Source organism: Oratosquilla oratoria, chromosome 25 (genome assembly GCF_046742065.1).
Source record: "Oratosquilla oratoria isolate Oo_2021 chromosome 25, ASM4674206v1, whole genome shotgun sequence".
NCBI classification, from domain to species: Eukaryota; Metazoa; Arthropoda; class Malacostraca; order Stomatopoda; family Squillidae; genus Oratosquilla; species Oratosquilla oratoria.
Window position 1 is genome coordinate 12,422,567 of NC_134801.1, and position 12,500 is coordinate 12,435,066.

Genomic DNA, 12,500 nt, shown 5'->3' on the forward strand with positions numbered 1-12,500 from the left:
CTCCTTCATATATTCTCCTCTTAGCATCCATTCTCAGGTGTCTATTTCTCATTACACTTTTTAATCCACCAAGGCATTTACTCGCTTCTCTCAATCTACATTCTACCTCAACCCCCACTCCTCCCTTTCCTGCTACATTCGCACCCAAGTATCTAAAACTATCCATTTCCTCCAGTCTCTCTCCCTTTGTGCTCACTTCCAGCCTTCTGTCACTCTCTCCCCTTGTACATCTTATTACCTTACTTTTACCCACATTTATCTTCAGCTTTCCTCTTTCGCACACCTTCTCAAACTCCGTCACTAACTTTCTCAATCCCTCATGTGATCCTGCTACAAGCGCATTGTCGTCAGCAAACAACAGCTGGCTCACCTCCCACTTTTCTCCATTTTCTTTAACCATCTCCAACCCCTGACCCACTACCCTTGCATTCACCTCTCGCACCACCCCATCCATGTATACATTGAACAGTCATGGCGACATAACACATCCCTGACGAAGTCTCGCATTTACCTCAAACCATTCACTCTCTCCATTTCTAATCCTAACACAGGTTCTACTATTCTCGTAAAAACTCTTGACTGCTCTTAGCAGCTTTCCTCCTATCCCATATATCTCCAGTACCTCCCACAGTGCCTTCCTGTCTACCCTGTCGTAAGTCTTTTCCAGATCCATAAAAACTCAAAAAATATCCTTACCTTTTCTTATAGCTTTCTCACATATCTGTCTTACCACAAAAATCTGATTTACGCAACCTCTACCTGTCCTAAAACCACACTGTTCCTCACCAATTACTCCCTATGTTTCTCTTCTGATCCTCTCAAACAAGACCCTCCCATAAGCTTCCCAACTACACTCAACAAGCTGATCCCTCTGAAAGTACTACACTCACACTTGTCCCCCTTTCCCTTGTAAAGCGAAACTATACAGGAACTCCTCCAGTCCTATGACACTCTACCCTCTCTTACCAGCCAGTCCACCATAACTGTGCCTCCTTTCTTCAGACATCATACATGGCATCCATCCAACCCAGGTACCTTACCTGTTCTCATCATCTTAACAGCTGCTTTCACTTCATCTTTCACTATTTCTCCTCCATTTTCCTCACTCATCACTCTCATTTTCTTAGCACTTTCCACTGCAACTACCTTTCCCTCCCTATCCTCATTCAAATTTAGCAACTCCCTAAAATACTCTGCTCACCTTTCACTGCCTTCTCTTCCACTGCCATCCCTCCATCTGCACCTTTTACCTTTTCTTCTCTACTTGATTCGCCTCCTCTTCCTCTTTTAATATCTTTCCAAAACATCTTTTTATTACTTTCAAAATGTTCTGTCATACTTTTACCCCATTTCACATCTGCTCTCCTCTTTGCTTTCTTTGTATTATGCTTAACTTTCCTTCTCTTTACTTTGTACCTCTCATACGATTCCCTAGTCCTGATTTGTAGCCAATCTATGAATGCCTGCTTCTTCTCTTCTACACCCTTCTTTGCTTCCTCATCCCACCACTCACTACCCTTCCTTCTATTTCCTCCCGCCCTCCTTGTTCCACACACTATCTTTGCGCACCTTATGACTCCCTCCTTGGACCATCCCCATTCCTCCTCCACTCCTAGTTCTACTCTATCCTTCACTCCCTCCCACTCCTCTCTCAGCTTCTTCTTATACTCATTCTCTTTTTTCTCTCATTTAAGCAGTTCACTCTAAGTACCTCCCTACCTTCTGCCCTTTTCCTCTTTCTCCACCTATTCTCCACTCTCAATTTACTTTTCACCAGAAAATGATCTGATATTCCACCACTTTAGAACATGTACTTCATTAACTCTTCCTACCATACTCCTGGTCACCAATATATAGTCCATTAATGTTCTATCTGCCACCCTTTCATCCACCACCATCTCCATGTGTACTTATACTTGACTTTCTTCCTAAACGCTGTATTTGCTATCATCAACTCTCTTTCAAGACACATCTCCACCATCAATTCTCCACAACGATTTTTACCTGGAACTCCACATTTCCCAATCACTCCATCTATTAGTTTGCTTCCTACTCTAGCATTAAGGTCTTCCAATACAACTACATTGACATTTCTCCCTAATCCCTCTATGCACTCATTTAAATCTGCCCCAAAAAAACTCCCTTTCCACTATGCTCTTCTCACTACCAGGCCCATACGCACTTACCCACATCTCCTTTCCCAGCTTCACCTTCATCCACATCAACCTAAAAGAGACCCCCTTCCACTCCACCACACTCTTACCTATCTCTTCATTTACTAGTATAGCCACCCCTTCTCTCCCTCGTCCCCTCTTTACTCTGTGAACCTCCCATCTACGCTTCTAAACTCATACTCGTCCCTCCCTTTCAATTTAGTTTCACTCAAAGCCAGCACATCCCTCTTTCTTCTCACAAATATACTGCCTATCTCTTCCCTTTTACTCTCATCCACGCACATTAAAAGACCCAAACCTTAGGATACTGGTTGGAAGACTCCTAGACCCCCTTATGCCTTTACTTTTTTTAGGAATGTCCCCTTTGGGGCAACAGGTAGGAGGACTCCTAATCCCATCCCCCGTCCCGTTTTTTGTCGCCTCTTACGACTCAAGTGGGAAGACTTGGTGGTAGCATTCCTTTCCCCTACCACAGGGTAGGCGAAAAAAGGAAAAGATTATTCAGAGAAATGGTACAGGGCAGTAACAAGGGGTTGGGGGACAGCATAACAGAGGGACAGTCGTAGTATAATAAAAGTGTCATAATTTCTCTATAAACAGAGTCTTCCTCTATCACAGACAAAATGATGTGTGACTCTGGTCCGTAGGGGCACCCTATATAGGCCCTAAAGTATCAACTGCATGCTACTTTGCCACAATAACATACAGCCAATACCCCAGATGCTCAAATCCAAGATCTGTCACAGAATTGGCGTGTAACAGTATCCTGGTATCAGCTTCATCGTGGTTAGATTTGAGGGAGTTGGCGTCCGCTCCACGGGATGACTCAGCAGCTGTTCGGTTATCGGATCCGCCAGTTGTCACTTTACGATTCGGTTGAGTCGACCTTACTTGAGGAATGAGCTTCATGCTCAAAAAGTGTTCCAGGTCTTGCTTGTTTTCTGGGAAGTCAATAAATTGACTCCAGTTGACGGGTAATAGCACATCCCTGTTGACCACTTTGCGACGTATTGGCGACGTATTGCGACGTATTGGCCGGGCCGAGAGGTGTCCTTGATGGTATTTGCTTCATACCTATCAAATACGACGTCAACTCTGGAGCAAGTGTCCCTAAACTAACTGCAGTCGGAGGTGACAAACCGGTCTGCGAGTTGCACAAAATTGTGGGCATTTGTAGGTTTGCCAGTTGATTGAACAAGTGCCTGACCATCGATGATTACACAAGTTTTCAGATTTGCTATCGGTGGTTGTTTCTCTACAGTTGTTCTTGTCTGAAGGATATTTCCAAGAGCTGCGTTGTTTTTGGATCGCGTTGCTCCGAATGTGTCTACAAGTGATAGGGGAACCGGCGAAAGTTCGTGGCTGAGGATTTCCTTCAGGTCCACCTCACGTCCAGCTTCTTTCGAAACAAGCAAGCGTTGAGACAGATTATGGTGTGCTTTGACGTGTTTTTGTTTCAGAGCCGAATTTTTGTTCTGGACCTGATACATGCTTTTCAGCGTCAGGCTTTTTGACTGTCTGAACTTGTCATGGAATCCCACTTTTTTCGTGAGCCCACAAATTCTTTCAATTTGTCTTGCCCTTGTGCATGTACTGTCAGAAGATATTCCGTCATTTAAGGAGAAGCTACATCTCGAGTGGCCAGGCTAACGACAGTTGGATTTTGGCGTTGAAAAATGCCGAATCTCTTCAGTTGATCGACAATCTTCTGAACATTTTCCATGTCCCGTTTTAATCCTGAGGGTCCGGCTTCTTTTACATTGGAAGTGTTGTAGGTTTCATCTGTAGCATGTATGTCCAATATGGTGCTTGTGTCGTCTACAATCCTGCTCCGTTCGTTGAATGTGAGACACCATTGATCTCTTGCTCCTTCTGACCTCGTTATTCCTACAAGAACACCTGTAACTTTGCCGACTTTGTTGACGTACTCTATGGCTTGATCCGTCGATAGCTCATTGAATGTGGTATTGGTGGTCTTGACCACCAAATTTCTATTCATGAACTCCTGGTGAGCATCGGGGTGGCTTGTTTCAAGGATTATAATGTCAGTAAGATAAACTGTTCCCCCAGCGAGTGTAGTTTGTGTGGTCATACTGAGAAAACCAAACAGAGTAACATTGTAGCAAAGGACGATTTATGTAGGTGTCAGTTTCCAGGTCTCTCTACACGCAGAAACTGCAACAAGATAGAGATCATTTTGATGTACGTCACCCAAAATTTGGAAGTGGGTGGTTATGTGTCTTGGAAGTCGTCTTGTTATTCTGGAACACTGAACTGTGTCTTTCAGTGCTTTGACCTTCTTGTTAGTCACATCTCGCTCATTGTGTACTTCTAAAGCTTCTATGACGTGGACTGATAACATTTGGAGCTCAACTTCTACTTGGTAATCTTTAACCCATACGATGAATGTCGGCCAGAGTGTTTTTCAAACAGCTTCATATGTTAGCTTGTGTGGACGAATAGCCTTTTGTACGATTTGGCATGCATGCTATTTTAAGCTGTATTCTCTTCAAAGACGGAACTTTCTACCCACACCTCAGTAAGACCAGAGTCTGCAAAGTTATTTCAAACAAACACATATAAAATTCTTGACAATGTGGAACCCCCCAAGTTGCAAGTACTGTTCGCCCACTGTATTTCCTTGGCCTTGTAGTACAGCTACTGGTCCAGAATTATGACTGTGGACTGGCCAGGATTTATAATGTTGGAAATACTCAGGCATCGCATCATAATGGTCCACAGCGTGTCATTCTAGTGGGCTGGCTCATCGTCATTGTTAGCCATGAATGCGAGAGAGAATCCAGACCATATCTCGGGCAGAAGTTTCGTCAGACACCTGATCATCTGGGGTAAATATCGTCTTATTCAAGGTGGCTGTGGATTTAGAGCCTCCTCGAGAAGATTTCTTTTACTGTGGAGCCAAGCAGGCTATCACTCTAATAAAAGCTGGAGTTTTAGAACAAGTTTTATTACAGATCTAATAACAGCAAAGTAAAATATTTGTATGTCAACTTGAATGATATCTAAAGTTTATGATTAAGGGTTGAACCTCGTCATGGTTTACTGTTCCATGATTTTCCACACATCTACTTCGATGATAAGGAACCCAATGCGCAAATAATCTACCAAACTATTGAGATCTTATGAGAATATCATCCATTTGAGCATCAAAAATATGAATGCGATGATACAGTACATTACCTCTATTGCAATAAATACAAAGTGACTTTTTTAAATGAGGGTCGGACCCCGGAATGATCGGGATTTCTCAGGCCAGTATATCAAATATTTCTTCGACCGCTTGTCACATAAAAACCTGTACATAGCATCACTATATCAAATGATTAATTATCCAAATTATCATACTTAAGATAATTAGCTGTAACGGTTTAATGATTCAGTAAAATTCAGAAATAAAGTTGAAAGTCCTGTGGCTGATGCAGACCATATCAAGACATCGTATCTTCTCCCAGTCCATCGTTGCACATTGGAATTGTACCCTTAAACCCCTTCCCCACTCTTCCAATTTCTCTTGATTTAACCCGTATATCACTGGGCTCCAGCGTCGGAGTCAAAATCGATTTTTTTTTATCTTTATTTTTCATTTTTACTTTTATCTTTTATTATTATTATTACTTCAATCAACTCAGAATTATGTAAAACTAACAAATCTTGCTTATTTTGATTCACCTTAGCCTAGAAGTGGAGAAACTAGGTCGATTTTATCGAGATATGTTTGCGAGTTTTTGGTAGAACGTCCGTAGACTTTCTTTCGCTCCTCACGCGAGTTGAACGAGGTCGTATTTTTTCGTTAGAATTTCAAAGAGTGAAGGAATCTGACATTTATGATGTTTTAAGTCAATGTACAGTCGCCCATAATAGTCTGACACTTACGGAAAACGTGTTTATAAATAGTTTTTGTGGAATATTTTTTAGCAAATATTTATCAATTTATGTGGTAAATTTATTCTTCGGTATTTTTTTTTCTTATAATTTCATGGAGGATAGGTGAGTGTGGTGTTTCTTATTGTTTTGGTAAGCATTCATCACACCATTATTGCCCGGCCACATTTTGTATTACGCATTTATTACGAAAATTGGCAGTGCGAAATTGCCAGTTCTATACGTCTGAATACGTACTAAATAGCACCTGCCTAACTGTCGAAATACAACTTCACCTCCTCATACTTCGTTTCGTACACCAGAATCGCCTAATTACGTCCTAAAGGCCGATTTTATATCCCAAGTTACCCTCCGAAAAATTGCTGCCAGGGTTGCCAGTTTTGTCATTAAATAAAAAAATATAGGGTGTTTTTTGTAGCCAATGGATAGGGCTACTTGGTCATTACCACAGATTTGATCCTCAACGTAATGCCTAATTTTTGCGAATTTTTTAAATTGTGACATACGACGTATCGTGCTGACGGTCAATCCATAAAACAATTGCGGCATACGACGTATGCCGCTGACGCTGTAAGGGTTAATACTGGTACACAGGGATCCCTTTTATTAATAATTATTTTCTTCCACATACGTATACCCTTGATATCCCACTCTTCCAAGGCCGCCACCTTTTTTGGGGCTTTTGAGTGCGATTTTTATGTCGCTCAACCTGTTGGTCCTATATCTCTCTTGTGCCCACGAATACCAAGTAATTAGTAACATCCTCCATATGGCGCATAAGCCACTCTATGAAGAAATATTGTAATTTTGTTTGGATATGGCCATGGTAAAGCAGTGTCCGATGTCTTTTTTTTTTTTTTTTTTTTTTTTTTTTTTTTTTGTGATGGTGACATCTGGGGCAGTTTGTTTATTTGATCGGACCTATTCTGTATTGATGTTATTTCATTGTTGGGTGGTGGGCTGACCGTGGTCGTGCTCGTGTGAGTTTTGCTTCTCTTGGATGGATTTATCTGTGCGGCTAATGCCTGAAGGGAGTTTGCTATGGCAGGGGGTTTGAGCCTTGCGGTGTTTGTTTTGTGATCTGAGTATAATAATTTTTGAAGGGATATTTTGTATGTTGTAGGTGGTAGATTGATGTAGATGTTTGAGTAGTATGATGTTGGTCTAGTTTTTTTGTTGTGTTTATTTGCTTTTCCTTATTTGGTGTAATAAGCTGGATGAGTAAGGTAGAGGGCTTTTTCATAGAATTGTGTACCCATCACTTTCGTGTGAATTCTATAGGAAGAGTTTTTGCTTCTGTATGCAGAAACTCTATTTTTTTTTTTTTTTTTTTTTGTACTTCCTATTATTATTTTCAATGTCTTATTTTGTGTGTTTTGGTAGATATCTGTGTTTTCTTGAATTTTTGGAACCATGCAGTACAAGCATAGTCTTGTGTGGTTCTCAAGAACTGTTTGTAGACTGTGGTTAGAGTTTCCTTCTGCTAACCAAAGTCCTTACTTGCCACTGATTTTTTTTATCCACCATCAGGTCTTTATAGGCTGAAGGCCAAAATATTTGGGACTCTACCAACCGCGCCACCGAGTCGTGTGTGTGTGTGTGTGTGTGTGTGTGTGTGTGTGTGTGTGTGTGTGTGTGTGTGTGTGTGTGTGTGTGTGTGTGTGTGTGTGTGTGTGTGTGTATGAATATATATATATATATGTATATATATATATATATATATACATACATAGATATACTTGTGTGTGCATGTGTATATATATATATATATATATATATATATATGTATGTATTTACTGTTGAATGCTAAAGCACAAGTGGCATAAATAATTTATAGAACATTTCTCTAACTTTCTAAGTATCATTTTCTCTTCATGGTAACTCTGGAGGAAAGTACGAAAGTCGTCAGAGTGGTTTTTCATTTTATACCGACAGCTGTTTCAACCATTTCACATGGTCGTCTTCAGGGTAAAACTGATTACAAGTGTGAAAAACATTAGAATATAAAGGCCCGTGGGCCGTACAAACAACAGAGAAGAAATAAAAATGGTGGAATATGATTGGTGGGAATATGCGGGTGGGCGGGACCAAGAAGGGGGCCCTAGTCCAACGATGGGCTTATGTCACGTCTTGTCGGGTTGTCACTCCCGGTGAGCAAATGTCTAGATGCACCCTCTCGCCGAGACCTACGGGGAGCTAATGTCACGTCTTGTCGTCTTGGAACTTCCAGTGGGCAAATGTCACGGTGTGCGGGTCTGTTTTTCCTATTGGAAGGGAGGCCATGATCCGATGACTTCTGGACGTTTAATGTAGGCTGCTGTAAAGTAATACTAACTGTCTCGTCAATTATTAAGCGTCCGTAATTAGAGTCTGTGTGAATGATTTCGGTGTCCCTGATGAGGTCTTCCAAGCGCGGCTTCTTGTCATGTGTGTCAATATAATGCTGGTGAATAGCTCCGTTATTTCGGTGTGCTAGAAGTCGCCTTCTTAAGGTGGTCATCGTATGTCCGACGTATCTCATGTCGAGGGGCTTGCATGCCTCTTCAGAGCATTTAAATTTGTAGACTACGCCAGTTTTCGATTCCTTGGGTCCTACAGGGGTGGTGTTGTTTTTCATTATTAAGGAGGCTACCAGATTGGGACGGCTGGAGACTCTCAGCAGAACTCTCTCGTAGGGTTCTTTTGGTACAACTCCATCGTTGATAATCCTTCGGAGAGTGTCTACTTCCTGTCTGTAGGCCGTTCCATAGTCTATTTTATGATATAGTGTAATATGTTTCTTTTTATCGTCAGTGGTCTGGGTTTGTGTGTGGAATTCTTCCATATTCCTCCTTATGACATCCTCAATGAGATCACAAGAGAAACCATTATTAGTTAACATCTGCCTTACACGCTCCAGTTCGGTATGGACGGCCTTCCACGTATTGCAGTGGGAAAAGGCTCTTCTCACGTATGCCCCAACAACAGACCTCTTGTAGGAGTCTGGGCATTCTCCCCTTGCATTTAGGCAGCGTCCCACGTTGGTGGCTTTCGTGTAGACAGATGTCGCGTAATGGCTCGAATTCCTCTCAACAGTAATTGCTTAAGAGAAAGACTTTGCCCAAAAGGTGTATATATATGTATGTATGTATATATATACATTATATATATATATATACGTATATATATATATGTATATATATATATATATATATATATATATATATATATATACTGTACGTATACATGTATGTATGTACATGTACATGTGCTTTTGGGGCGCCCCTACAAACTAGAGCCATATACATATTAATATGCACGAAATTATACAAATACATTTATGTCTAAATATACTGTACATCAGTGGTTCTCAAACTGTGGTTCGCGGGCACCATGAAGTCCTTACGAGTAGAACTCTATCATGGAACCCAGGGGGAGATTTTTTTTTTTTTTCAATCTCATTTGTTTTATAGTTACATATATCGTTATTAGTTGTTATGCTACTATACATATATATATTTCATCTATTTTATATTTACATATATGTATATATATATATATATATGTATATATATATATATATATATATATATATGTATATATATATATATATATTTAGATTTAAGAAGGAAATAGGCAAGAATTAGTTTACTAATAGGGTGGTCGATGAATATAATAAACTTAGTAACCATGTAGTAAGCGCTGAAACTATCAGTTGTTTTAAAAAACGATCAGACAACTTTATGGATGGGGATGACAGGTGGTGATGGATACGTAGCTGCCTAGTGTAGTCCTTATGGTCTCTTGGAGTCTCTTTTATTCTTATGTTCTTATATATATGTATATAATATATATATATGTATATATATATATATATATATACATATATACATATATACATATATATATATGTATATATATATATATATATGTATATATATATATTTTCATCAACCACAATGTACTTTAATCCTAAGCTATCAACATCGGAATAACCGTGGAAGCAACATGCAGAAACTGAAACGTGGTATGCCCGAGGACTCAAACCTAAGGCAAGCACGTGACCAGTGCTGTTGTGACTTAGACCATTACACCATCAAGAGAGATATAAGTTGAGCGCAACTTTTCTTATATATTTATTTGCTCGTGTTACATACACATAGACGAAAGTTTGCGTTCAACCCATCTCCACTATGATAATACAATTGGTAAGTATACGAACGCGGGAAAGTATTTGTACAACATTGAATGAGTCCCAGTGACTAGAGATACATTTTTATCAACCACAATGCACTTTAATTCTAATCCATCAACATCGGAAGATGTTGATGGCTTAGAATTAAATTGCATTGTGGTTGATAAAAAATGTATCTCTAGTCACTGGGGCCCATTCAGTGTTGTACAAATATGTATATATATATATATATATATATATATATATATATATATATATATATATATATATCTACAATGTACAATGTATACCACTCGGCTCAGTTGGCCACGTGACTTCAAACCCTCCTGGCCCAAATGCCCGCTGTGAGGTCAAACATAATAGGAGGTCCCTTGGAAGTTCTCTAAAGACGTCGGACGTTCTATTCTGTACTAAATACGTGCGTGCGCGCGTGTGCACGCAACCATCTTCCAACACACACACACACACATATATATGTGTGTGTGTGTGTGTGTGTGTGTGTGTGTGTGTGTGTGTGTGTGTGTGTGTGTGTGTGTGTGTGTGTGTGTGTGTGTGTGTGTGTGTGTGCGTGTGTGTGTGTGTGTGTGTGTATTCACTTGGTCTTTGGATCACGTGTTGGACTCGTGATCGACAGCTATTTCCCTCCTGGAAGAGAGCTCAGAGCTCGTAGGTCCGATCTATGGGTAATGCTATGACCTTGCACACACACATACACCCAACTCCCCGCCCACGAGAGTCAGAGTAACGACCCGAAGCTCAGCGGTACCGAAATAATTTCGGCCCTGGGCAGGATTCGAACCATGAGCTGCGGGCCACTATTGTGGCAGCTCAGTGCTCTACCAACTACGCCACCAAGTGTGTGTGTGTGTGTGTGTGTGTGTGTGTGTGTGTGTGTGTGTGTGTGTGTGTGTGTGTGTGTGTGTGTGTGTGTGTGTGTGTGTGTGTGTGTGTGAACATGTATCTAATATATATATATATATATATATATATATATATATATATATATATATATACATATAGTCAAACCTCGGTCTCGAACGACGCTGACACGTGGCCGCTGACGAAACGTAAACATTTCTCTGTTGACCGCTGAGCTGAATAGTTGCGCTGTACTTTCATTATCAACTTTATTGCATTCAGTATTTATTTTTCCTACACTAGTCATGGCTCCAAACAAAGCAAAAAGTGATACTGGTCAAGGAAAAAAAATAGTGAGAAAAACAATCGAAGAGAAGAAAGAAATGATCGTAAAACACGAAAATGGCGTTCGTGCATCTGATCTTGCTGTGCAGTACGGTATGGCAAAGTCTACAATTTGCACTATTGTCAAGAATGAAGAAGTGATAAAGTCGGCTGATGTTGCTATAGGAGTGACCGTCAATAGTAAACAAAGACCGCAAATATTTGAGGAAATGGAAAAATTTTTGCTTGTTTATATGAATGAGAAACAGTTAGCATGTAATAGTGTCTCTGAAGCATTTATATATGATGAAGCGTTGACAATTTACGATTATCTAGTAAAGAAAAGCCCTGGTACAAGTGCTCATGATCATGTATTTAAAATAAATCGAAGATGGTTTGAAATTTTTTAGAACGGAAGTGAAATTCACAGTGTAGTTAGGCATGGTGAGGCGGCGAGTTTTAACAAGGAAATGGCGGAAAATTTTTGGTTGAGTTTGGTGACTTTATAAAGAAGGTTTTCTCCCCCAACAAGTGTTTAATGCTGATCAAACGGGATTATTCTGGAAAATTTTACCAAAAAGAACGTATATTATTAAGGAAGAAAAATCGCTGCCTGGGCACAAGCCAATGAAAGACAGACTCACTCTTGTGCTGTGCGGTAACGCAAGTGGTGATTTCAATGTCAAACTATTGCTAGTGTATCATTCTGATAATCCAAGAGTTTTCAAAAGAAATAATGTTATGAAAAGTAAATTGTCTGTAATGTGGCGAGCTAATACGAAGGCTTGGGTGACAAGACAATCTTTTACAGTATGGATTCATGAAGGTTTTGCCCCAGATATTAGAAAATACTTGCAAGAAAAAAATTGCCACTAAAATGCCTTCTCGTGTTGGATAATGCTCCTGCTCACCCTCCAGGTTTGGAGGATGACTTAGTTGGTGAGTCTGATTTTATTAAGGAAAATTCCTGCCACCTAACACAACACCTCTAATCCAACCTATGGATCAACATGTCATAGCTAACTTTAAGAAACATTACGCTAAAGCCATGTTTCGTAAGTGTTTCC

The 12,500-nt window shown here is 40.2% G+C and overlaps 1 protein-coding gene across 3 annotated transcripts in view; it reads right to left on the minus strand.

The window, feature by feature from the left end:
* The window catches only part of LOC143038817 (dipeptidase 1-like), a 959,386-nt gene that overhangs the window by 941,831 nt on the left and 5,055 nt on the right, over positions 1–12,500 (minus strand). The window lies entirely within an intron of this gene.